This window comes from Glycine max, chromosome 18 (assembly GCF_000004515.6).
Source record: "Glycine max cultivar Williams 82 chromosome 18, Glycine_max_v4.0, whole genome shotgun sequence".
Taxonomy (NCBI): Eukaryota; Viridiplantae; Streptophyta; class Magnoliopsida; order Fabales; family Fabaceae; genus Glycine; species Glycine max.
In genome coordinates, this window is record NC_038254.2 from 42,774,453 (window position 1) to 42,801,077 (window position 26,625).

Consider the following 26,625-nt stretch of genomic DNA (forward strand, 5'->3'; position numbering starts at 1 on the left):
TCAATGAACCCAAAGTAAGGGATGGAAGCTACACAAGGATTGGCGTCATGCACACTTGCGAAGTGTTGAGATTCAGCCCTTAGGGTGACCCCGCTGTTTTGCATTGTAGTTTTTTCATCTTGTGCTTTTGTGTAAAATGAATACTTGTTTATGTCGTATCCTTGCCAAGTTATAACATTTCTTTTAGGCCCATCTGCTAGCTTTCTTAATGTTTCTGAAGCATTTTCATCTACAAAGATTTTATCTTTAAACCAATCACAGAAAGTCTTGTTATGCTTTTTCAACACCTAATTCTTTGACATTTTTGGATTATTCTGTTTGACTAAAGCTTCATGCTTAAGTATGTATGGTAAAACTTCATTATTGTTGTTCAAGACATACAAGTGAGCTTGTAACAAATCTTCTAGACTTGGAGTGATCATATGCAGTCCTCTTGAACCCTTACCACCCACTCTGTCATCATGCTGAGACTCAGGAAGGCCAATAGGTTTAGCCTTCTCAATGTATTATGAACAAAATTCAATGGCTTCTTTTGCAATGTACCTCTCAACAATAGATGTTTCTGGATGATATAGATTCTTTGTATACCCTTTTAAGATCTTTATGTATCGCTCAACCGGGTACATCCACCGCAAATAAACAGGACCACAACATTTGATTTCTCTGACCAGATGCACAATCAAGTGAATCATGATGTCAAAGAATGCAGGGGGAAAATACATCTCCAACTGGCACAGTATAATTGCGGCCTCATTTTCCAGCTCATCAAACTTGATAGGATCAACGACTTTGCTACATATGGCATGGAAGAAAAAGCACAGGCGAGTTATGGCTAACCTGACTTTGTTTGGCAAGATGTCTCGTATAGCCACGACTAACAATTGTTGCATCAACACATGACAATCATGAGACTTTAACCCTACAAGCTTAAGCTCCTTCAACTGCACAAGGCTCTTAATATTTGAAGAGTATCCTTGTGGAACCTTCACCCGATGAAGACACTGACAAAAACTTATCTTCTCCTTTTTGGACAAAGTATGACAAGCTGGGGGCAAATAAATTTTCTTCCCATCAGACCTTGGATGCAATTGTAATCGTATCCCCATTTTAGCTAAATCTTAACGGGTATTCAAGCCATCCTTTGTCTTGCCTTGAATGTTAAGGAGCATCCCAATCACACTGTCACATACATTTTTCTCTACATGCATAACATCAATACAATGTCTAACATCCAGATCAGACCAGTAGGGAAGATCAAAGAAAATAGACCTCTTCTTCCATATGCAAGCCTTACTTTTACCCTTCTTTTGGGTCTTTCCAAATATAGTATTAAGGTGTTGAACCCTCTGGTATACTTGCTCACCAATCAAAGGTATCGGTGCAATATCGTGCTCTTGACTTCCATTAATGTAAGGATGATTGGGTGTTAGAAAACGGTGATGCCTACTATAGACTATTTTTCTTCCATGTTTTAGTTGTATGTAGCTTGTGTTTTCTTCACAGATGGGGAATGCATGATGACCCTTAACACTGTAACCGCTGAGATTCCCATATGCTAGAAAGTCATTAACGGTACAAAAAAGCATTACACGCATTTCAAACGTCTCATTGTGGAACACATCAAACACTAAAACCCCCTTGTCCCATAACTTTCTCAGGTCTTCAATCAACAGACTTAGATAAACATCAATGTCATTTTCTGGCTGTCTTGGGCCCAATATCATCATAGACAACATCATGTATTTTCGATTCATGCACAACCAAGAAGGCAAATTGAAAATTACTAGTAGAATTGGTCATGAACTATGTTGAGTGCTTAAGGTGCCATATGGATTTCCATCACTGGCTAGTCCAAGTCTAAGATTTCTTGGCTCTTTCCCGAAATCCGGATACAAACCATCAATCTTCTTCCACTACGAGCAATCATCCAGATGACGGACCATTCCATCAGAAATCCTTCCATTTGCATGCCATGTAAGGTCATTTGCGTCGTCCTCGTTAGCAAAAAGACGCTTAAACCTTGGAATGTTTGGAAGATGCCACAAAACCTTCACTGGAGGGCCCTTCTTTGAGTTTTCATTAGAACTGCTTTCGTCTTCATCCTTCACTTTGTACCGTGAAGTCCCACAGATAGGGCATTTGGACATTTGTTGGAATTTATGCCTATACAGTATGCAATCATTGGGGCAAGCATGAATCTTCTGATGCTCCATACCCATCGGACACAGTATCTTTTTTGCCTTATAGTAATTTTTAGGCAGCGTGTTGTCCTCTAGAAGCAGATTGTGCACTACCTCAAGTGGTGAGGTAAAACTTTTGTCTCTCCACCCATACCTGGCCTTTACATTAACCAGACTTAACACCGCAGACAACAGGGTTAAGGAATTCTTGCACCCCGTATACAAAGGCTTCTTTGAATCAATCTGCAATCGTTCATACACAAGGGCGTGTGCTTGCTGAAAAGACTCTTGTCCAAGGTCATGAATCATGTCCTCCAAGCGATCTCCCATTTCTACATCAAACGGTTCAGATTGGGACCCACTCTGCATGTCTGTCACTTTACCATGTCATATCCATGTCGTGTAATTCTTTTTAATCCCATCACACTATAGATGCAAACTGTCTGCAAGAATCATTGCATTCAGTCTCAAATGCGAATCTAAGGTGCACTCATCATGAAGACAATTTGTATAGCATATATCAGTTGGCATTAATGGCAGCGAACAAGTAAAAATAAATTAATTGGTAACTAACATTTGTATGTGTGTGCGTGTGTGTCTCTTTGTGTGGGTGTATGTGTGTGTGTGTGTGTCTGTGTCTTTGTGTGTGTGTGTGTGTCTCTTTGTCTGTGTCTGTGTCTATGTGTGTGTGTGTGTGTGTGTGTATGTTTGTGTGTCTCTGTGTTTTATGTGTGTGTGTGTGTTTGTCTCTGTGTGTGTGTTTATGTGTCTCTATGTCTTTATGTGTGTGTGTGTGGGTGTTTGTCTGTGTGTCTTTATATGTGTGTGTGTGTGTTTTTCTGTGTGTATGTGTCTGTGTTTGTGTGTCTCTGTGTCTTTATGGGTGTGTGTGTGTGTATGTGTGTTTGTCTGTGTGTCTTTATGTGTGTGTGTGTGTGTTTGTCTGTGTGTGTGTGTCTGTGTCTGTGTCTGTGTGTGTCTCTGTGTCTTTATGTGTGTGTGTATGTGATTTTGTCTGTGTGTCTTTATGTGTGTGTGTGTGTGTGTGTGTGTTTGTCTGTGTGTGTGTGTGTGTGTGTGTGTGTGTTTGTCTGTGTGTGTGTGTGTGTGTCTGTGTGTGTCTCTGTGTCTTTATGTGTGTGTGTGTGTGTGTGTTTGTCTGTGTGTGTGCGCACATCTGTGTCTATGTGTGTGTGTCTCTTTGTATGTGTGTGTGTGTGTGTGTGGCTGTGTGTGTGTGTGTAGGGGGTCATTCGAGGGTAGCTAAGGATCATCATATTCTAAACATCATCAGTGACACCATGCACTCCTATATTGAAGAGTTACTAAACCAATGCGGCCAAAACAACCATTATCATCAATTTGCAGCAGCATGAATTCACCTTTTTTGGGGGACACTACAATTCTGCTATCTATTATGCAACTGCCAAGGGATAACACTCAAATTCTCAAAAGTTAACTTAACAAGGATTGAATCACACTCCAACTATAAACACTTCCATCCATGCTCATGAGCAATTTCAATTGTTGGCATCAGCTTGCAAGAAACTCACAGCATCTCCAAAAGATAGGTTATATGATTTGGAAGGAAAGGGCATTGAATTGGTTCCAGTGGTTAGAACTGTGGACAAGGGTCATCATTTGGCCAGTGTTCAACCATAGGTTGTTGGGGATGTTTCAGATTTACTTTTCAAAAAATCCATGAGGTGTTAATGGAGTTGTGATTGAAATTGGATGCTAGATTGATCATACAGGTAAATTGGTGAAGGGTATATTCCACTGCTACAAACCTCTATACCAGAGAAAATGGAGACACTTACATCACATTTTTGTGTTTGAGTAAGAGGATTGAAAGTTAATTTTAGGCTGCATGGCTTGGTCACCATGCTTCAATTAGTTGAAACACTATTGGAACTTTATGTCAGTAGCCCCAAGCTATTCATCATTACGACGAAATGAAACTTTAGGGGAGGAGTATTGGCAGATACTCATTAGATGTTAGATTAGTTAGTCAAACAAATACAGGAATTTATGTAACAAAGAATGGTATTGGGCCTGCAATTGATTATTTCTTATTTACTTTCCAAATTATTCAATTAAAACTAGTTTCATGGCATTGCTGAAGATGCTGCTGCAAGCTGTCCTGTACTCAGGAACAAGTGGTGCTTATAAATCAAACAGTTCTACAACTGTACAAGTAATGCATACAAAAAAAAAATTGAAAGTACTTTTCAAATCAAATATATAAATACCTGAGTTGGAGGCTTCAACACAATTGACTTTCCAGCAATGACCGCAGGACCACTTTTCGAAATAGCAATGAGCGCAAGATCAAGAATGGCTAAAATCACTCCTAATGGAATCTGAAAATAGTATGGCAGCGCAATTTAGTGTTTAGAAAATTAAAAAAAAAAGGCTAAATGACATTATAAATAATATTCTAAATTCCACCAATATAACTTTTAAGCCACTTTATTTTTAGAATCTGTTTTGATCTCTCAAGACCTACCCTATCATTTTGTTAGACAACTAAAACTAAGCCATGGAAATAGATTAAAAAAACCACCCTTAAAGAGGCTAAAAGAAGATAAAATTAAAATTGAAATTTTTCATTGATGCCTTTACACGATGCAAACTCTATGCTAAACAGAGGTATACAAGAAATTCCCACTCTAGGCCAATTGTAATTTCTACTACAACTGCATTAGTAATATCCTCATGGAAAGTAACACCAGATCTATCTGCCATAAGGGCAGCTGACATGATATTAGGAGAAAAATTAATAACTTGCATTACCTATCTAAAACTATGATTAAACTTAGTTAGAGTGTCTACTACTTAATTCCCTTTGCTATTCACTTGAGGAAATGACATCAAAGACTCTTGAAAGGTGAACTTGTTGTTTGAGTGACAATGTTAAAGTTAGAATGAAGTGAGAAATCATCCATGGTTGAGGAGACTCACTATCACTTGAGCATCAGTTTCAACCCTCTAGACCATTTATGTTGAATCCCTTGTAGAATAGCCCATTATTCATCGTGACTCGTGAGTAAAACACCAAGACTAGCAAAATTTCTAACAAGAATTCCCCATAAATGTTGTGCAAGACACCACCACAGGCAGCACAACATTCACCATAAATCTAGATGATGTCCACTCTATCAAATTGGTTCTCATAATGAAAGGCTAATGCATAAGTCTGATGATGAAGTTTCTTTTGGCTCTGAAATAATAAATTTTAACCAACCACAATCTATTGATCTGCTGGAAATACATGGTTCACATTATGGAGAAAAGACACTGAAATAAGTTAAAGCACACAGATATTGAATTAATGTAATATAATATATGTATGCATCTTTTTACCATTTTATTAGAAGGTGTTTCTTTTATGTGTCTCTCTAACAAATTATTAGGAGAAGCATTCCTTAATTTTCAACTATCATATTTACATGTTATATTTCATTGGAAAATATTGATTCAGTTACTCACTTTTAGCATCCATGCTTGTGATAATATGGACTTAATTTCTGCGATTGCATGCAGTGCACAAAAGTGGTTCACTCTTTTGCTTTTCTTATTAATTAGTCATATGCTTGTGTTAGTTTATTTCTAATTTTATTATATTGCAGTTGGGTAGGGGGTATTTTAAATCATCATATTCTAAGGCAGCACAACATTCCAATAAGTCCTAAGATTGCAAGGCAGCATGATTTTGGTAAAATTTTAGTGGAATCGGGCTCTGAGAAAGCTATTGGGTTTGTGTTAGATGGATGCCCTACATCTAAATCTACATTGCTACATCATTGTTTCCCATTCTTTCATGAGTTGAAAGCTCTAACCTAGGCTACAAATCAGAAATCAAGCAAACCTTAGATCAACACATTGAAAGTGCTTCACTTTCATCAGAAATCAATAGCAGTGCTTCTCAAGTGGATTCACCCCAAGCTATTATTACTAGTCCTGGTAATGCTAATGCAGTAGCTGCTGCTGCTCTAGAAAATAAGGATCTAGCATTCGTAGTCGCTCAACTTGGTTCAAATTCACACCAAAGCAACAACAACAACAATACTGATGGTGATGATAGCCAATTTTATCCTCTCCTACCTTTCAATCACTCCAGCCTAAAAGACAAAAGTTGGAAAACAAAGAAAATGAATAGAGAAATGGGTGCAGCTATGTGAGCAATGTGTATCTGAGACAATAGTGAGATTTCATTCAGGAAAGTAGCAGAAAATATGTCTCAGCCTTCATGTGCTTATATTGCATGTAGGCTAGGAAAAGGTGATTTGTGAACTGGAATATACAATATGGAAAGGAAAAAAAAATTGTCTAACGTTCTTTAATGAAACGGGGCTTATAAACAATGCTTGCTTGCTTGCTAGCTAGCTTACACCATTCTTTCTTGGGAAAGGATAGGACTATAGATGTAATATAATTTAGTTCTCAAGATAGTAATAAAAGCCCCTTAAATTTCTATTTCTATTTTTTACACGTTTAAAACTCAAACATATAAAATATAAAATATAAAATATAAAATATATAAGAAACTAAGAAAGATAATGACAAAAAAACAAGGAAATATAAACTCACCTCACCTTTTCACTAGAAGGAACAGATTGTACGCAGGCTAAAGGATTCAATCTTACTTCTGACGCTGATAGAGGTTGAGATATTCTAGTGCTTGTAACCTATGAACAAAGAAGCTATCAGTAAAGCAATAAATAATTATAGCCATGCTACATAGCCTAAATGCTTTTTTAAAAAAAATTATAGCCATGCTACACAGCCAAACCCACTATTAAAAAGTTGATGGGTTGACCTTCAAATAAGTTTTAAAAAAAGGGCAGTTGACCCACCATCCCACCATTGGCCTAGGTTAACCTGTTTTTCCATCTAGAAATCATGCATCATATATAAATGGAAAAGCTGCTTCCCACAAACTAACTACCACAGTTCTTTTTGGCCAAGCAAAGACAAAAGCAAAAGTTAAAACTAGTTTCATATGTTTTACCAACAAAATTCCACCCTGAATTCCAGACTCAACTTTTATTGTCTTTGTAATGTCATTCTATAAGAATCCAATTAGTTTTAAAAGGTTTGGATCAGAAAGAGATTCTCATGGAAAGACAATACAAAGGCAATACAAGTTGATCTGATAATTTTAGATGCAACTATAAAGTAGTTCCATGAATAAGATGGAGCTACTAGTTCAAAAATTGACAGTGCAAAAGACGGGGAAAGGTCAAAACCATTGAATATTTCTATTAGTTTCAATACTATTACTTCAGTACAAATTTTCAAATAAAAATAATAGAGTTAATCTATTTTTAATTACTATGATACACACAAGAAAAATGTCATCATCTTTAGCAAATTCTCTTCCAAAGCAATCTACAACTACAAAAGATTTCCAACAAGTCAAACTGCCCCGCAACTAGCTTTAGATGCAACTCACTTGAATTCAACATTAATTCCCCCTCTCAAATGTGTATTACCATATTCAAATTCTCAACAAGTCAAACTGCCCCACAATATGACTCCACAAACATGGACCAAAATCAAAGCCCAAACTAACCATTGTCCCCTAAAACCCCATGGAATTGATAATTTTCATGATCACTTTGTGGTTAAGTTTAATTCCTCAAAGTATGTAACTAGGCTCTCTACATGAGTTGATTTAACAAAGTTTGTTGGCATAAAGAGATTACCAAGTTGGATGTGCATATATCTAATGCATCATTTATCCCATTGTTAGTGTGTTGTATGCATGAACTAAGTGGTTTTGGGGGCATTACAATGAGTAAGTAATGATATATTTTAGGTGTTTTGTTGACTTTTAATTGCATCTATTTACTTTGTTCATCTGTCAGCTTTGGCAACCATGTTGTTCGTAAGAACTCTACTTAATATCCAAATTGGTACAGAATTGACAATCATGCTCATGTGTATAAATCTATAAGGTATATCCACCAAACACCAAAGACTTTCTATATGCTATTTAACAACACTGCCTCCGGTTAAGCATATATTTTAATTAGGAAAGGCACTGTAGCAGCTATTTAACAACAAAGTCTCAAAAGTTCAAGTAACACTGAACTCTAAGCATAGCTATCAATCCCAAATGGCAAGCAGTGCAGAAGGGCAGACCCTAAAACAACTATAGTGAGACTGCAAGAAGCAACATGGCCACTATATTGAAGTTATCTTGTACAAATTAAAAAAAAATTAATATAGAAAAACTTTGGATATACATTAACCCAATGAATATTATAGCATATAATTTATCCATATTCCTTCTCTCATTTATTAATTACTGCTTATATATCTTTATGGTATCAGAACTTGAATGATCTAACATAACTCTGCCTAGTATCTTATCTATTACATTCCAAACCTAAAATTAGACGAGGAAAGGTGTGTTTGTTTTAGTATTAACAAGTCTCAAATGCTACTTGAATCGAATGTCACAAGATTCTTGGACTGATCTAAGCATGCATCAAAACGTGTGCTGACTACACACAAACACACATGAAAACTATCTTACGTGGAGACAATAGGTTGTTGAATGAAGAACATGAACTAATTAGACAGCAAAAGCTAGAGTACCTAAACTGGGAGCAGTAGGGCAAACAATTAGTGTCTTTGGCTTCTAGCATCAATGGCACCAAGTCTTCACACAAAAGAATGGTTGGAAGATACATGAAACTTAACCTTTTAGAGCAAAGCCAAAATCAAACAACTAAAATTGAAACTAAGTGTCTAATAGATAGGAGCAATGAATGACTATATTTTTGAAACATAATCATAGTAACACGAATGGGTAAGAAAAACTAACTGGTTTTGAAACAAAATTAACTATAATGACTTAGTATCGTCTTAGTCTAATTTAAATCTCCAAATTGACAGTAACACGAATGGGTAACAAAAGCTATTGTTTGGAAAAATAATCATATTGACTAGTCTCAGCTTAGTTAAATATCAATCATATTAGTTAGTCTAACTATGGTTTCAAAACATGAGAACAGAGACAGACCACTGAACAATGGATTTTCATCATTAACAAAGAACAGAGACATACCTTCGATGGTTTCCCTGGGAGTCTTAAAGCCAAGCCCTATGGACTTCCAAAATCAATTCCCACCCTTTTCGGGACTCTTTCCTTTCCCAATTTTCTTCGAGCTATGAAAGTGACCAAATGTTAAAACAAGGAACGCCTAATGTTAAAACGAAAGGATGTACCTCAATTGATAAGTGGCAGAGACGAACTCAGCAAAGATGAACTCCACAATGTGCTTACAGTGATGGCAGGGCAGGGCAGTTTGCGGCAAAAACAAACTCAGGCGGAAGGAGAAAGAAGAAGAACGATAGGCTTCAAGCGCGTGGGATGTGCAATTTCAATTTTTTAATTTATAAACATAACAGCATCGGTTTTTTAAAGATAACCGATGTTAACCTCAACTAGTTAACATCGGTTTTATTAAAACCGATGTTAACATCAAATAGGTAACATTGGTTATTTAAATAACCGATGTTAACATTAAATCGTTAACATCGGTTTTGGCAAAACCAATGTTAACTAACTCTACTTATTTACAAAAATGCCACCGAGCTTTTGTTAACATCGGTTTTATGAATAACCGATGTTAACCGTGCGATGTTAAATCTAAAAATTGTAGTAGTGCATTTTCAGCATGATAGTCGTGTGACATTTTGTTGCTTTGAGATTAAGCAACATGAATTTCAGTAGTTGGCTGGGCATTTAGGTGGGAAGGCTCATTTAGGTTTAAAAGTGTGGGAGTCGTCTCATAGTAGTTTGACGATCCACTAAGAAATTGTGTGTATGAGCTCATGTGTATATCAAATTCATTGGGTTCAATATGGGGGATGTAACAATCATTTGTGGGCATGTATGGGATTGGTGTGTAAGAAGATGGGCCTTCATGGTAGTTTTCAATATGGTAGTCAGTATATTGTTTTTGGTGAATTTGTGGTGATGGAATGGTTGTTTCAACATTGGTGGTAGAAGAAGGTTGTTGTTCGTATTGTACAAGCAACTGATAGCCACTTAAGCACTTGATGTCGGTCGTAGATATCAAGCATGCCATCAATATCGTCATCATCATGGAATGGTTTTGTGAGTGTAGAAGAATATGTTTGGAGACAAATTTATAGTGTCATGGTATGAGAATTTGTTACAGATAGATCCAACGGTCATCATCACATCGACAATTTTAGCGGTCAAGATTGTGTTTACAGTAACATGAATAGCAGGATTTTTGGCAAGCACAGTGATGCACATAGTGATGTGAACAATGTCTCTGTAGGATTCCTGACGCGCATAGTGGGGTGATCAGTGTCTTTGCAGGATTCCAGACGTGTACAGTAACATGAATAGTGTATCTACAGGATTCCTGACACGCACAGTGATGTGAACAATGTATCCGCAGGATTCCTGATGCACACAGTGATGTGCACAATGTCTCTGCAGGATTCCTGACGAGCACAATGACATAAACAATGATGTGAACAGTGTCATGAACAATGAAGCGCACAGTGACGTGTGTCTCACACAATATTTGCACAATACTTCACACAGTGTCTTCACGCCTATAAAAATCATCTCAAATGGCTTATTCCATACACCTGCTTCTTTTTTATTATTGGCAACAAAATTTTCAATCATTTGATTATGCAAAGGGAGAATGGAGGCAGCAACATTGTTATGGAACAAGATTGTCATCGAGCTTCAAAGATACAAAACATGGTAAGTACTAATTAAATGATATTATAACCTTTTATTTGATAACACCATTTTTATTGTCGTGACAATTATAAAAATGTAACTTTGAATTTATAGGGACAACCACCAATAATCATTTCCTATTATCATTCGATGCCCCTTCCTCATCCTTTAATTGAGTCATTGTTAACTTATACTGGGTTTGTTGATGTTGCAAAATTACACCACTTCAAAATTGATCATCATCTAGTGACTACACTTGTTGAGCGATAGAGACTAGAGACTCATACTTTTCATCTTGTTGTCAGAGAATGCACAATTCCACTGGAGGATGTAGCACAAGGGTGGACGGTAGGCCAGTCACTAGTGCAACGTACTATGATTGGGAGGAAATGTGTGAACAATATTTGGGTGTGGTTCCGCCAAAGGGAGAAGCAATAGTTGGCTCTGCCATTGAGCTTAAGTGGTTGTAAGATAATATGTCGTCACAGAACCAACCCAACAACAGTTAGAAGCACATTGTAGAGCTTACATTTTGCGGCTAATTGGTGGGGTTTTAATGCCAGACAAGATAGGAAATCAGGTTCATTTGATGCACCTAACTGTGTTGGCTGATCATTGTTGCAATCTTGGGCATGGTATCGTGTGCTCTTCATTGCAGCAACAGTTAATCGGACACCATCATATCCATTGGTTACGAGGTAATATGAATCTCAAATTCATTATTATATGATTAGTATAGTATGTATCAAATTAATATTTTTTTCATTTATTAAATGGAGTGGCAGTGGATTAAGCATTACTGGCACACCACATGGAGATATCACCGGTTATATAATAAGATTAGACAACATGATAGCCGAATAGGTAATAAATACTAAACTATGGGTTACGTAAACATTATGTTGAGCTTTGTGTTTTTAATAATTAATTAATTATTCTTTTGTATTATTTCAATTCTTGTGGAATCCATATCTCCACTTTTTGGATGTTATTGAGTCGAGAGCTTTCATAGACTCCTCCATATGGACAGCTTGTACCCCTCTAATTTGTTTCTCAATAGTAGAATGACAACAAGCAGATAGACTTAAACTTCAATTCCGACTCTAATAAGGCATACCAGGTCCCCCAAAAAATATGGACAAACTTCACAAAATCGACATGCGAGATCGAACAGACACAAATTGGGTTGAAAAACATGCAAAATGGATAAGGTATTGGCAACAATATCAATCAATGGTTTTATAGGGACAACAAGTTATAGGGCATGCAAAGCATTCTCAGGAATACCTGGCGTGGTATCAAAGTAATACTATTATTTTTTTATATATGCAACCACCAAATGGAGAGTCAATGAATTTCAAAATTGGTAAATCCTCAAGGGCAACAAACATCGTGCAACTAGAATATAATCCTACATACACACCAATTTCCTCCATGACAGATCATGTTCCACCACATACACACCAATTCCCCCCATGAAGGATTACGTTTTTCCTAGTCCTTTGAACAAGGACTACACTCCACCAATTGTCCAACCAAATGATTTCATGAGCAATGTTTTTGGAACTTATTGTGGCATGCCAGCATCAGCTCGTGAATACATGCATAGCCTATAGAACAAAGTGGGCAAATTTACTCCACCAAGTTTCAACTTGATGTTTAGCCAAGATGTTGAAGAGAATAATCCATCATTGCATGATATACTAGATCAATGCCCATGTCGAAATCTAGGACGTAATAGGAGACGTCCTCCATATGGAATAGGACACCATTATGGGGATTAAGTAGTAAAATTTGTTGTATGCTAAAAATATCATTCTCTAATTAACTTATGTTGAACTTTTCGACTTACATCATGTTCATGTTCCTCTAATTTTCCAATTTTTTTAACTACCCTCATGACAAACAAAAATGATAACTAAAAAACATCGTACAAACACATCGTAGAAATGCCAAATACATAATAAATACTAACATGTAATTAAAATCAATACAACAACAAAATATGTTAAATAGTTTATTATAATTTCATGGGATTATTCAGCTTTTGCTCCATCTTCATCCAGATTAGGTCATTAGCTTGAGACGGTGATGGTGAAGTATGAACTTCAACTCTAAGTTTCATACATATTACACTTGCCATGTTTGTGAATGTATTAAACATGCACCAAACATCTTCTTCATCAGTAATTGGACATGCCCTATGCTTAACATGTCCATTCATTTCATGTATACGACAACGATACCAAATTAAAGTAATTGCAGACGAAACATCGTCATCTATAATTGATGATTGTATTACACTAGTTATGTTGGCTAGTGTCATTGTTGGATATAACAACATCAATTTTGTGTTGTCACTGGTGAAAACTGCATTTTCACTTAAGCTACGGATGATCTCACCATTGACATAAACGAACACACAAATTAGGGATGAACTCATTTTTCTTGCATTATGTATATTTTTTTCTCACTGACACTTTGATGTAACTATGCAAAGTATTGAGTGATATCATGCACTTAAATATATAATCAATAACGGGGTAATGGTAGACGTGATTTGGAATCTAGATGCATGATAGTAAGACAGTCGTGTAAAGGGGTTTTGGAATCTCGAGGCATTACAGTAAGACAGTCATTTTAATGGCCTTTGGATTCACAAGGCATGACAATAAGACAATCATTTTAATGGCCTTTGGAATCTCAAGGCGTTACATTCACATAAAATCCATGTGCAATACAGCCTTGCATGCATTTACCAGTACATGTGACCGCATAGTGGACAATTTTACACAACTGACAAAGACTGTGCAAACAATTAAACACATTCTTTTATTGTTATTGTTCACCGCACAGATCCTTATCGCATTTCGAGTCTATTTGTTGCTCAGGTTTGCATGCCAATTAACACTGCATGTGACCACATAGTGAACAACTATACACGACCAACAAAATCCCAAATAATTATGGTTTCAACCCTTGAAACAATATTTAAGTGGTCATGTTATGTAATTTTTTTAAATTATCTCCAATACATTACAAATATTCGTGGTACATATTTTTCTTAGTTTTCACGTCAAAGAATCCAAAACAAAATATATAGTGCAATACTTTCCACGACAACAACCTCAAATTAAGTGAAAAAACCCAAATAATTATGGTTTCGACCCTTGAAACAATGTTTAAGTGGTCATGTTATGCAATTTTCTTAAATTGTCTCCAATACATGAAAAATATTTGTGGCACATTTTTTTCTTAGTTTTCTTGTCAAAGAATCCCAAAAAAAAATATAGTGCAATAGTTTCATCGACAACAACCTCAAATTAAGAGAAATAATTCAAAAAAACTATGATTTCAACCCTTGAAACAATGTTTAAGTGGTCATGCTATGCAATTTTTTTAAATAATCTCCAATACATTAAAAATATTCGTGGCATATTTTTTCTTAGTTTTCATGTGAAAGAATCCTAAAAAATATATCATGCAACAGTTTCATCGACAACGACCTCAAATTAAGAGAAAAGAAATCAAAAAAGTTATGATTTCGACCCTTCAAACAATGTTTAAGTGGCCAATAATGTTTTTTTATTATTGTTGTTCAACGTACTCACCTTTATCACATCTTGAGGTGCCTTATCACATCTAGAGTCCATGTGCTAGACAGACTCACATGCCATTTACCAGTGCATGTGAATGCACAGTGAACACTAATAAGTCACCCAACTAAAGACAAATTCTATAAATACCATTACTAGCTAAAGACATTCGTAGAACTTTCAAATATTCATCTCAACCCCTACCACAATTTGTCACCCAATTGTATATGTTTGTGTTTACTACAACAACCAAATCTGCAATACTAATGAAGGCACCAACTGTTAGTGGGAATTTTGTGAGACTTAATTCAGCCCCCCTCTTAAGTTATTGAGGCCACTTGTCCAACAAGTGATATCAGAGCAGGATTCTTTTCTAAAGTTTAAAAACTTCAAGAATAATGGGATGAAGATGAAAGAAGGAGGGTTCAATATAATTTAAAGACCAAAAATATAATCACTTCTGCATTAGGCATGGATGAATATTTTAAAGTCTCAAATTGTAAAAATGCAAAAAAAAATGTGGGATACATTACAAGTAACCCACGAAGGCACAACTGATGTTAGGAGATCTAGAATAAACACTCTCACACATGAATACAAACTGTTTAGAATGAATCAAAATGAGATCATACAAGATATGCAAAAGAAATTTACACATATAGTTAATCATCTTTCATCATTAGGAAAAATATTTCCTAATGAAGATCTCATTAACAAAGTGTTGAGATGTTTAAGCGGGCAATGGCAACCAAAAGTAACAACAATTGCAGAATCAAAAGATCTCACCAATATGTCTCTTGCCACTCTCTTTGGAAAACTTCAAGAACATGAAATGGAAAATATGAGACTCTATCAACATGAAGAGAATGACAAAAAGAAGAAAGGAATTGCACTCAAAGCCTCATATTCTTCTATTCATGAGGAAAATGACAAAGAAGACTCAAATGAAAAGAACTTAGAAGAAGATGATGATTTTAGACTCTTTGTGAAGAGATTCAACAAGTTTCTAAGGAACAAAGGAAATCAAAGGAGATGAAACTTCAATCCAAAGAAGAAAGGAGAATATTCCTCCTTAGTTCCAAAATGCTATGAATGCGATCAACTTGGGCACTTGAGATTTGATTGTCTTGTCTTTAAAAGAAGAATGAAAAAATCCGATAAGAAAAATTTCAAAGATAAGAAAGAAAAGAAAGCATACATCGCTTAGGAAGATAATGGCATGGATTCATCAAGTGATTCTAAAAATGAAATCATAAATCTGGGCCTCGTGGCCAAAGACTATGAAAGCGGAGAAAAGGTAGTGCCTTCTAACTATGACTTATCTATTTCTTTTGATGAACTCTAAGATGCATTCAATGACTTGCATAAAGAATCTGTCAAACTTGCCAAATTAGTTTTATATTCTAAGAAAACTATTTCAAGTTTAGAAAAGGAAATTTTGAAATTAAATGTAGGGTTAGAAAATCTTAAATCTGAAGTTAAAATTTTAAAATCAGTAGATAAAAACCAATCTTCTACAAAATGCTTAATACAAGAAAACAATAAAGCATCTCATTCATGTGAATATTGTGATAAATTCAAAGAAGAAATTGTAGATTTAAAAATTGTTCTTGCCAAATTTACTCTTGGTAAAAATAATTTAAATATTATATTAGACAAACAAAGATGTGTTTTTTATAAGGCTGGATTAGGATATAATCCTGAAAATCAACAAAAGATGTATAAAAAATTCTTTGCCTCTAGTCAAAAGAATAGTTCTCCCATCTTAACATGCTTTTACTATGGTAAGAAAGGTCATAGTGCATCAACATGTTATATTAGAAAGAATGGTAGTAGCATTAGAAAAATGGTATGGGTTCCAAAAGGATACTTAGTCAAAACTAACATTCAAGGACCCAAGAAAATTTGGGTACCAAAATCAAAATATGATTATATGAATAAAAGGACTCCTTGAAGCAAAGTTGGTACATTGATAGTGGTTGCTCCAAACACATGACGAGAGATGCATCAAAGTTTATTCATATTTCTCCCAAAAATAGTGAACATGTGACCTATGGAGACAACAAGATAAAATTGTTAGAGTTGGAAAAATAAGGGGAGAAATAGATAAAAGATAAGATAGTAAGAGAAATCATCTATTTTTTTTAGACAGTTTTTTTTATATGAAATCTATGAAATCTTCAACTGTTTCATATAAGCAATCATTGCAAAATCAAGGGGGATTAAATGACACAAATAGATATTCTTTTTACTCCTAACCTATAGATGGTTGTCATCATAAAAAAGGGGGAGAATGTGAATGTATATCATGCAGGTTTTGATGATGACAATGGTTTTCATCATCCAAAAGAGGGAGAATGTGAATGTATATCATGCAGGTTTGATGGTGCCAAAGTATTACCTAAAGATGGTTGTCATCATCAAAAAGGGGGAGAATGTGAATCATGCGGATTTTGGTGATGCCAGAAAGAATTTACTTGATAATGATTGTCATCATCAAAAGGGGGAGAATGTAAATGTATGAATATAGGTTTTGATGATGCCAAAGTATAATCAAACAAGATTGCTTCAAGAAATATTCAAGGATTAAGCAAACAGAGATTGCTTCAAGATTAATTCAAGGTCAAACAAATAAGATCAAGAAAAAGATAAGGCCTTGGTTTATTTGTTAAGAGAATCTCACTGGTTAATCAGTTTTGGCCTCAAACAAATTATTTTCAACAACTCAAGACATTGGTAATTGATTACCAGAGACAGATTGCAAATGGGCTTTTCAATTACCAGATGTTTGTAATCGATTGCCAGAATCAGTTTTGAATTTTGAATCTTGTAATCGATTACCAGTAACAACACTTCACAAAACACTTTGAAAAGTCATGACCCTTCAAAATATAACTGTGTAATCGATTACCAGAATCCTGTAATCGATTACCAGTGAGAAAATTTAAGAAAAACTTTTTGAAAAGACACATCTCTTCAAACCATTTTGAAAAAGGCACAATGGGCCTATATATATGTGTGTCTGACTTTGAAAAGCAAGAGAGAGATGTTCTAAGAGAAGTTAATTGTCAAATGTTTTCTAAACAACTATTGGCCAAACACTTGCAAATCTATTGAGAATTCTTCAAGATCTTCAATTTGTATCATCTACTTTAAAGGAGAGAAAAATTTTTATTCATCTCATAAACTCAGTTGTAATCAAGAGACTGGTTGTCTCTTTGATTGTAAGAATATTGAACACAAGGGTGAGGGATCCCAAGGTGTGTTCAAAGTCTGTAAAGGATTTACAGAGATAGTGGAAAATCTTAAGTGGGTTGCTTGAGAACTGGACGTAGGCACGGGAAGTGGCCGAACCAGTATAAATTGAGTTTGCATTTCTCTCTTCCCTTATCTCAGTTATTTTATTGCAATTTACTTTGTCTTGCGCATTTAAAATAATATTATTAAATTGATTGTTTCTTCTTCTTCTGCATTCTAAGCCTATCATATATCATTTAAAAGGGGGATAAAATTTGTCAATGGGAATTTTGTGAGACCTAATTCACCCCCCCCCCCCCCCTCTTAGGTTATTGAGGCCACTTGTCCAACACCAACTTCATTAGTAACAATACAAAAACTTTCATGGTCAACAAGGCCATAACCTTTACACAATTTCTTGAACTTGTTCACCAAAAACTAAACATTGAACCACCCCAACATATCCAACATCTCCACTTTGGATGCCACGTATTTGAGCCAGGACAACCATATATGTGCACATGTTTTATCCTGGGAGATGATGCTGATGTTCGACAAATGTTCAACATTTTTTACAACAACCCAACACTACTATTTGTGGACTTATTTGACATAATTTGTGACAATAATAACCCATCAAGCAACCAACATGACTCAACCTCGAATCTTGAGGACCTATCAGATGAATACGAGAGTTGTTGGGTCAAAAACCATGACAATGATACCAACTCCTCTTTCGGGCCGGAAGGAGGTAACATGTCTCCTTCCCATGAAACAATATTCAAACGAGGTTGATAATCTGGGGATGATTTATGTCTTAGTTGTTTCTGCATTGAGGTTTTTTCGTGGTGTCCTATGTTAGTGTTCATTGATCACTTTATGTAATAAAATAAATTATTTCTTTAAGTTTATGTTAACAATTTCCAGTTTACCCACTTCTAGAGCCGCAGGTAGCATGGTAACATCACAGTCCAAATTGACAACACTATACAATTTGCACACGTCTCTCAAAAAAAATGTTTCACCAACAAAACTAACATAAAATTGACAACTCACAATCTCTTTTTTAATCTGAAAGTTATAATGGATGTCTGCTACACCAGGTAGCAAGGTAAAATCCCATTCGAAATTGACAACACTTTGCAATTTGTACACGTCTCTGAAAAAATGTTTCACCAACAAAACTGACATAAAATTGATAACTCACAGTTTCTTTTTTAGCCGAAAAGTTATAATGGGCATCTACTGCACCAGGTAGCAAGGTAAAATCATAGCCGAAATTGACAACATTTTGAAATATGCACACGTCTCTGAAAAAAAGTGTTTTACCAACAAAACTAACATAAAATTGATAACTCACGATCTCTTTTCTAGCCTGAAAGCTATAATGGGTATTTGCTGCACCAGGTAGCAAGGTAAAATCATTGTTGAAATTGACAACACTTTGAAATTTGCATACTTCTCTAAAAAAATGTTTCACCAACAAAACTAACATAAAATTGACAACTCACAATCTCTTTTTTAGTCTCAAAGTTATAATGGACGACTAGTGCACCAGGTAGCAAGGTAAAATCACAATTGAAATTGATAACACTTTGCAATTTGCACACATATCTGAAAAAAATGTTTCACCAACAAAACTGACATAAAATTGACAACTCACAATTTTAATGGACGACTGCTGCACCATGTAGTAGGTAAAATCACAATCGAAATTGACCAACACTTTGCAATTTGCGCATGTCTCTGAAAAAAAATGTTTCACCAACAAAAAATGACATAAAATTGACAACTCACAATCTCTTTTTTAGCCTGAAAGTTATAATGGACGTCTGATGCACCAGGTAACAGGGTAAAATCACAGTCGAAATTGACAACACTTTGAAATTTGCACACGTCTCTAAAAAATGTTTCACCAATAAAACTGACATAAAATTGATAACTCACAATCTCTTTTTTAGTTTGAAAGTTATAATGGACGTCTATTGCACCAAGTAGAAGGTAAAATCACAGTCCAAATTGACAACACTTTGCAATTTGCACACATCTCTGAAAAAAATAAATGTTTCACCAACAAAATTGATATAAAATTGACAATTCACGGTCTCTTTTTTGGTCTGAATGTTATAATGGACGTTTGCTACACCAGGTAGCAGGGTAAAATCACAATCGAAATTGGCAACACTTTGAAATTTGCACACGTCTCTGAAAAAAAATGTTTCACCAACAAAACTGACATAAAATTGATAACTCCCAATGTCTTTTTTAGTTTGAAAGTTATAATGGACGTCTATTGCACCAGGTCACAAGGTAAAATCACAGTCGAAATTGACAACACTTTGTAATTTGCACACATCTCTAAAAAAAATAAATGTTTCACCAACAAAATTGATATAAAATTGACAATTCACGGTCTCTTTTTTGGTCTAAATGTTATAATGGACGTTTGCTACACCAGGTAGCAGGGTATAATCACAGTCAAAATTGGCAACACTTTGAAATTTGCACAGGTCTCTAAAAAAATGTTTCACCAATTAAACTGACATAAAATTGATAACTGTCAATGTATTTTTTAGTTTGAAAGTCATAATGGATGTTTGTTGCACTAGGTAGCAGGGTAAAATCACAATCGAAATTGACAACACTTTGGAATTCGCACACATCTCTAAAACAAATAAATGTTTCACCAACAAAATTGATATAAAATTGACAATTCATGGTCTCTTTTTTTGTCTGAATGTTATAATGGACGTCTGCTGCACCAGGTAGCAAGGTAAAATCACAATCGAAATCGGCAACAATTTGAAATTTGCACACGTCTCTGAAAAAAATGTTTCACCAACAAAACTGACATAAAATTGATAACTCCCAATGTCTTTTTTAGTCTGAAAGTTATAATGGATGTTTGTTGCACTAGGTAGCAGGGTAAAATCACAGTCGAAATTGACAACACTTTTCAATTTGCATACATCTCTGTAAAAAATGTTTCACCAACAAAACTAACACAAAATTGACAACTCAATCTCTTTTTTAGCCTAAAAGTTATAATGGACGTCTACTGCACTAGATAACAGGGTAAAATCACAGTCGAAATTGACAACCCTTCGCAATTTGCACACGTCTCTAAAAATGCTTCACCAACAAAATTGACAACATTATACACTATTCACTATGCACTATATAAAATAATGACATGCCTCAATCAACATTGGATTCCAAACAAGAATCTAGCAAAAACACAATTCTAATCTTATGAGATTCCAATACACATCAATGGAGCAAAATGTTCAAACAACTATAAATAACACGAAATATCGTCAATACAACCACACAATTCCACACAACATACCTTCACAAACCAAATTCAATCTCAATACTATGGCATTCTTGGGAGAAACAAGCACTCAGATCATTGCTAACTCGATATTAGCCTTCATTTTTCCAAATGGATCAATCATTCACAATGAACCTGGTGTTTATTTTCGAAGTCCTACTCCAATACCAATGTGAGTTCCTAATCATTGTTCTTTTGAGACACTCAAGAGTAGAATGCACAACACCCTTTAGCTAACCAATGATCAATTTATGGATGAAATCTACTACCGACAACCATTCATAGATGTAGGTCAGCGATATTTTTTTTTCAATCTCTACAATTGAAAAATGATGATGATGTTTACACAATGTTAATGTGCAATGAGCAAAACTCGTGTGTTGGTCTTATAGAATTATTATGTATCATCAATAGAACACCGGATGGTATACTCAACCTACTTCAATCCATCATTACTCCTTCTCATGATGCAATGTTGTATTACAACGGGAAGTGGAACATACCACGCCAAGACGGGTTTTTGGGTTACTCCTTCACTAGAACAAACCCAATAAAATTTGACATTCCTTCAGGATGTAGCATCGAGACACTCAAGGATGTCATCAAGCAAGTTGCACCTATAGGGGTTCCCCCTTATGGAATTCATGAATCACAAGTGGTCAGATGCTTGTTCTTTGAACAGTCAGGTCATGCTAAATATTTAGAAAAATTAATCGAATATGAAATAACAGAGTTGAAAAACGATGAAGACGTGTTAAAGGTGTTAACAAAATCCAACTACTGAAAACGATTATACCCAATATAAATTTTATCTATTTTTAGCAAACCAGTAACCTAAAAGGAAGAAGACATGTCTCCTGCACAACATCTTTCAAACTATCATTAGTTTTATCATTTTTGCATTTCAATTGTATTTTTTAGTATGTTTCATTATTCTCATTTTATTATGTTATGTTTATTATTTATGTCTCTATGTCTCTCATCTCAGCCACCGTACTGTTTAAATTTATGTGTATTATATAACTTAGATGTAGTAATTATTTATTCATTGTTTTTTAATTTATTTTAACACTACTAATTAATTTTCTCATTTTTTTAATTAACGCACATAACAAAACAAAACCGCCAACGACACATAAATTTAACTTCAAAATAATTCACAATATGTTCAACTTCCTTAAGATTGCAATTTATTTAAGTACCTACACCGTAACTAAAACATTAAATCATAATATTCTTTAATTTTATTAATTTCTTTTATTTATATTTTTAAAAAATCTTTTAAAAAAATTAATTTTTTAAATAAAAAAAATTAAAATCACATTAAGAATTTGGATTGAGGTAACTCGATTTTTCAACATGTTTTTTTTAAAAAATTACAAATCACAATGTAAATTCGGGTAAATATTTATTTATGTTTGCGTAAATATTGGGTTAGTTGTATGTTTGGTAATTTTTTTTATGGAAAAAATTTTGAAAATGATACAAGTCCCCTGATGCACATGTTCAGATGTTCAAAGAGCAACATCAATTGGCCTAGAAGGCTTATCTTACACTATTCCATAGATAAGAGCATGTAAGCCTTGTAATCATAAGCATGATGGAAGCATAGTACTGTAACATGCTTCAACTGTGACTTTGAGCCTACGATAATTTTCAAATTTAGGACCATGTAAAAGGAATTATCAATGACCAGAATAGAAGTTAACGAAATGAAACATTTAGTAACAAAAATCCAACTCAAACTGTTGCTATCATAAGATTGGTTCTAAAAAGTATTTCATATTCTATATACACTATTAGAAAATATGTTTTCAACATTGATTATTTATAACTTTCAACATCGGTTTTTAACCGATGTTGAAAGTGTCGATGTTGAATGTATTATCATTAACATCGATTTTAAAAAACTGATGTTAACGATAAATTTACAACATCAGTTATTTAAATAACCGATGTTGATAATAAGAATTACACCCAAAAAAATGTATTAATGTTGACAGTTAACATCGGTTTTTTGGAAAAACCGATGTTAACGTATGTGTTAATGTTGATAGTTAACATCGGTTTTTTGGAAAAACCGATGTTAACATACGTTAACATCAGTTTTTTACAAATAACCGATGTTGTTTTCAAGAATTTTTTTTTAAATACTCTTTCTGTTTTTACAAAAAAAAAAAAGCAAAATTTAACCTGTAAATTTAAAATCAGACCACACAACATATATGATTTGTATTCTGCTTTCAAATAGGTTTTAGTAGAAAACTAGCTAGTAAACTATTAATTGTAAAAAAAAATCAATTGATAACTATGAATAACTATCAACAAAGGTTATTCAATGTTAAAATGAAACAACAATTGTAAAAAAATGTAATGCAAAGTACGGTAAACTAATTAAGTAACCTAAAGTTACATAGTTCCCTAACATCCTATGTTTGATTTCTAACTTTTAGATAATATTGTGCCCACTGGATGCGAAGCGCCTTGAATCTCTCTGCTTCCAATGGTCTAAAATCATTAAAATACTACATGATCAAATAAAAGATGAATTAATAATGTAATAACAATGATAAGAAAATCAACTTTGTTTGAAATGAAAAATTACCATTTCCCAATTATTCCTGAAAGTTCCTGAGATTATCATGGACATCTAGTGCATGATGTAATAGCCGCACTCAATGCTTCCTTTTTGTCTATTACACTAAATTCATAATGAAATTTGGATATTAATTAAACATTAACTACAATTAGTGTACACACACATAAGCAATATATATAAGTAGAAGTTTTATTTAAATCATGTACCTTAACAATAATCCACCTAGCAGCAGCCTTGGATTTAGGTTGTAGAGTATCATCAAGTCCTTTCGAAGCACTGTTGACGACCATTTGTCAGTGTTAGCTGCAGTGGAGACGAATATGGGTTATTGTAGTAGTATAGATTATTTAAATTCAGTTGTTGTGTTTGACTTACCCATTTAGGTAGACTCCAAGGTAGACACCGCGTTTTGAACTCTGCATCCAACTCTTGATGTAACTTTCCAATTCAAATTGTGATTGCCCAGATCTCTAAATGGACTGTGGCTCGAGGAATCCATACATATCAGAATTCCTCGCTCGCATACTTGCCCAAATCTTTGATATGACTTGTTTATGTACTATGTCAGTAGTATATTGCTCTAATTCATATTGATTTATGTAGTCATTTGGACCAAGGGATCATTCAACATTAGGATTTACTTGCTTATTATCCAGAATAGAATATATCTAATACATGATGTTTCTATTAATAATATAGCTTACCGGTCACACTAAAAGAATAGAACAGCATTGCCAGTTACCTCAAACTTGAAGAGTGCAATTGATGAATGGACAGCCCAGAAGAAAGCAAACCACCAAGGTAGAGGTACTCCCTACGCCTTGCAACTAAATCTGCCGCAGAGAAGCAACCAAAAGCCAAAGAAGAGAAAATAAATATTAGAACTTGGCATGTACAACTTAATGTCTATGGTTGACTTTCTGATTTAATGTATGTGGTTAACTTGGTAATGTCATAATTAAGTGAGTGTGCAGTTGACTCTTTGAAACAAACTCAATCACATTGAGTTTGGTCCTCAAAAAACTGAACCTAGTAGGAGACAGGGGTTTAGTCAAAGCATATGCCCATTGGTCAATGGCAGGAATATATTGTATGATAACCTGCAGAGAATTTTGAGTTCAACTGAGAGGTAATTTGCTGAATTAAAGGAATAGTATTGCCAGTAATTATAGAATAACAAAACTTGAAACTTTTGGAAAAATCGGTGGTTGAATCTTAAATCCTATTTTTCACCTACTTAGAGGCATTTTTTTGGAAAAATCGATTGACCAAATTCCCTTTGGGCATTTATTAAGGGATTCCTCCTTCAATTTCAAACATTTTGACATATTATGGGCCTCAAACGGACATTCTTATCAAAAGTTACAATCGTTTGAAGTTTACTTGCACAAACCCTAAGGTAAGGTAGTTTGAAGCATGAGGGTTAACTATGGAGTATGAGGGTGGTGAAAACAACCATATAGGGTTTAACTTAACAGTTAACAAAGCTCATTTCAAGAAATTGCAAAGAAGGAGTTACCTGACTGAAACTGCAGTGTTGGTGTTAATGTTGAATGTTGAAGTCAAATTCCAACAGACCGCAGTGGTCACGAACCCCGACGGTGATCACGAACCCCAGCGACGACGATGGTGTGGAGGAGACCACAGTGACAGGTCTTCGCGGTGAAGGAGAAAGATACTTTTGTTTCTGAGACTGAGATAGCGTGCGGGGGGAGAACCTTCTGGGTTTTAATTTATCTATAACCCAACATTGGTTTTATAAAGAAAATCGATGTTAACATCAACTGGTTAACATCGATTTTTTAAAAGACCGATGTTAATCAGTTAATGTTAACATCGATTTTTTAAAAGACCGATATTAACTATTTGATGTTAACATCAAGTAGTTAACATCGATCTTTTAAAAAATTGATGTTAACTAACTCAATTTATTTACAAAAATGTCATCGTACTTTTTTTAACATCAATTTTTTTAAAAATCGATATTAATCGTACAATGTTAAATCTATATTTTTTACTTGTGATAGTTTTATATTTTAAAATACTTATGATAATAAACCATAAACAGAAAGCAGAATCTTAAGTACAATCTTATCATAGCTTTATTCTGAATAATATATCGGTAAAAGTACAAATGCATTAACCTAAAGTGCTATACTTTATCCGTTAGTCAAAAGATAGCTTGTCAATCAGTAATACCAATTTGCAAAAAGCTTTATAAAGCAACTATCATCAGAGTGATTGGAAGGAAAATTCGTGTCTGGGCATTTCATTTGAACAAATTTGCATTAATATTAAAATAGAATATTTGTACAAAGAAAGATGTGTACAACCTGATCCATTCCTCCAGACTGTGTTCCAATCTATCTTTCACATTCACACGTAAGCTGTGCAATTTCTTTCTGTCAGCAGCATATGAATGTAAGAACATGAAATGTAAATAATTTAAAGAAATAATAAAATGCAGTCAAAATTCCAATAACCCTGTGGTCATTTGTCACTTTATGCAAAAGGGGATTGTATCTCAGATGATTAACAGGCTATAGACAAAGCTAAAATCAATTATTGCATAAAACAGTAGATACTTAGCTTGTTGCATTGTTAACAAAAGAAGCACATTAAAAGACAAACATAAAAATTGAATTAAATAATGAAGAAACCAAAGTTTCCAAAACATTAATTTCAAGTGTCACAGATAGTTCGAAATAGAGATAATTAAATGAAAAAGCAATGAAATTTCAGGAATATTATTATCCTATCGATGATGATACAGATATATGATTTTGATAAGCTATTGGCTTACAAATAAAAATTCAGGTATCATTTTCGTTAGCTGAACAACATGTAAAAATTAATCAAAACATACAAGACAAACTTTTTAAACATAATATTATTTTTTTTATAAAATTAATAAACTTTATTTGACTTTAATA

General features: G+C 34.3%; 1 pseudogene; it reads right to left on the reverse strand.

Annotated features, from left to right (window-relative positions):
* The window catches only part of LOC100781664 (galactokinase-like), a 68,825-nt pseudogene that overhangs the window by 41,323 nt on the left and 877 nt on the right, over positions 1-26,625 (reverse strand).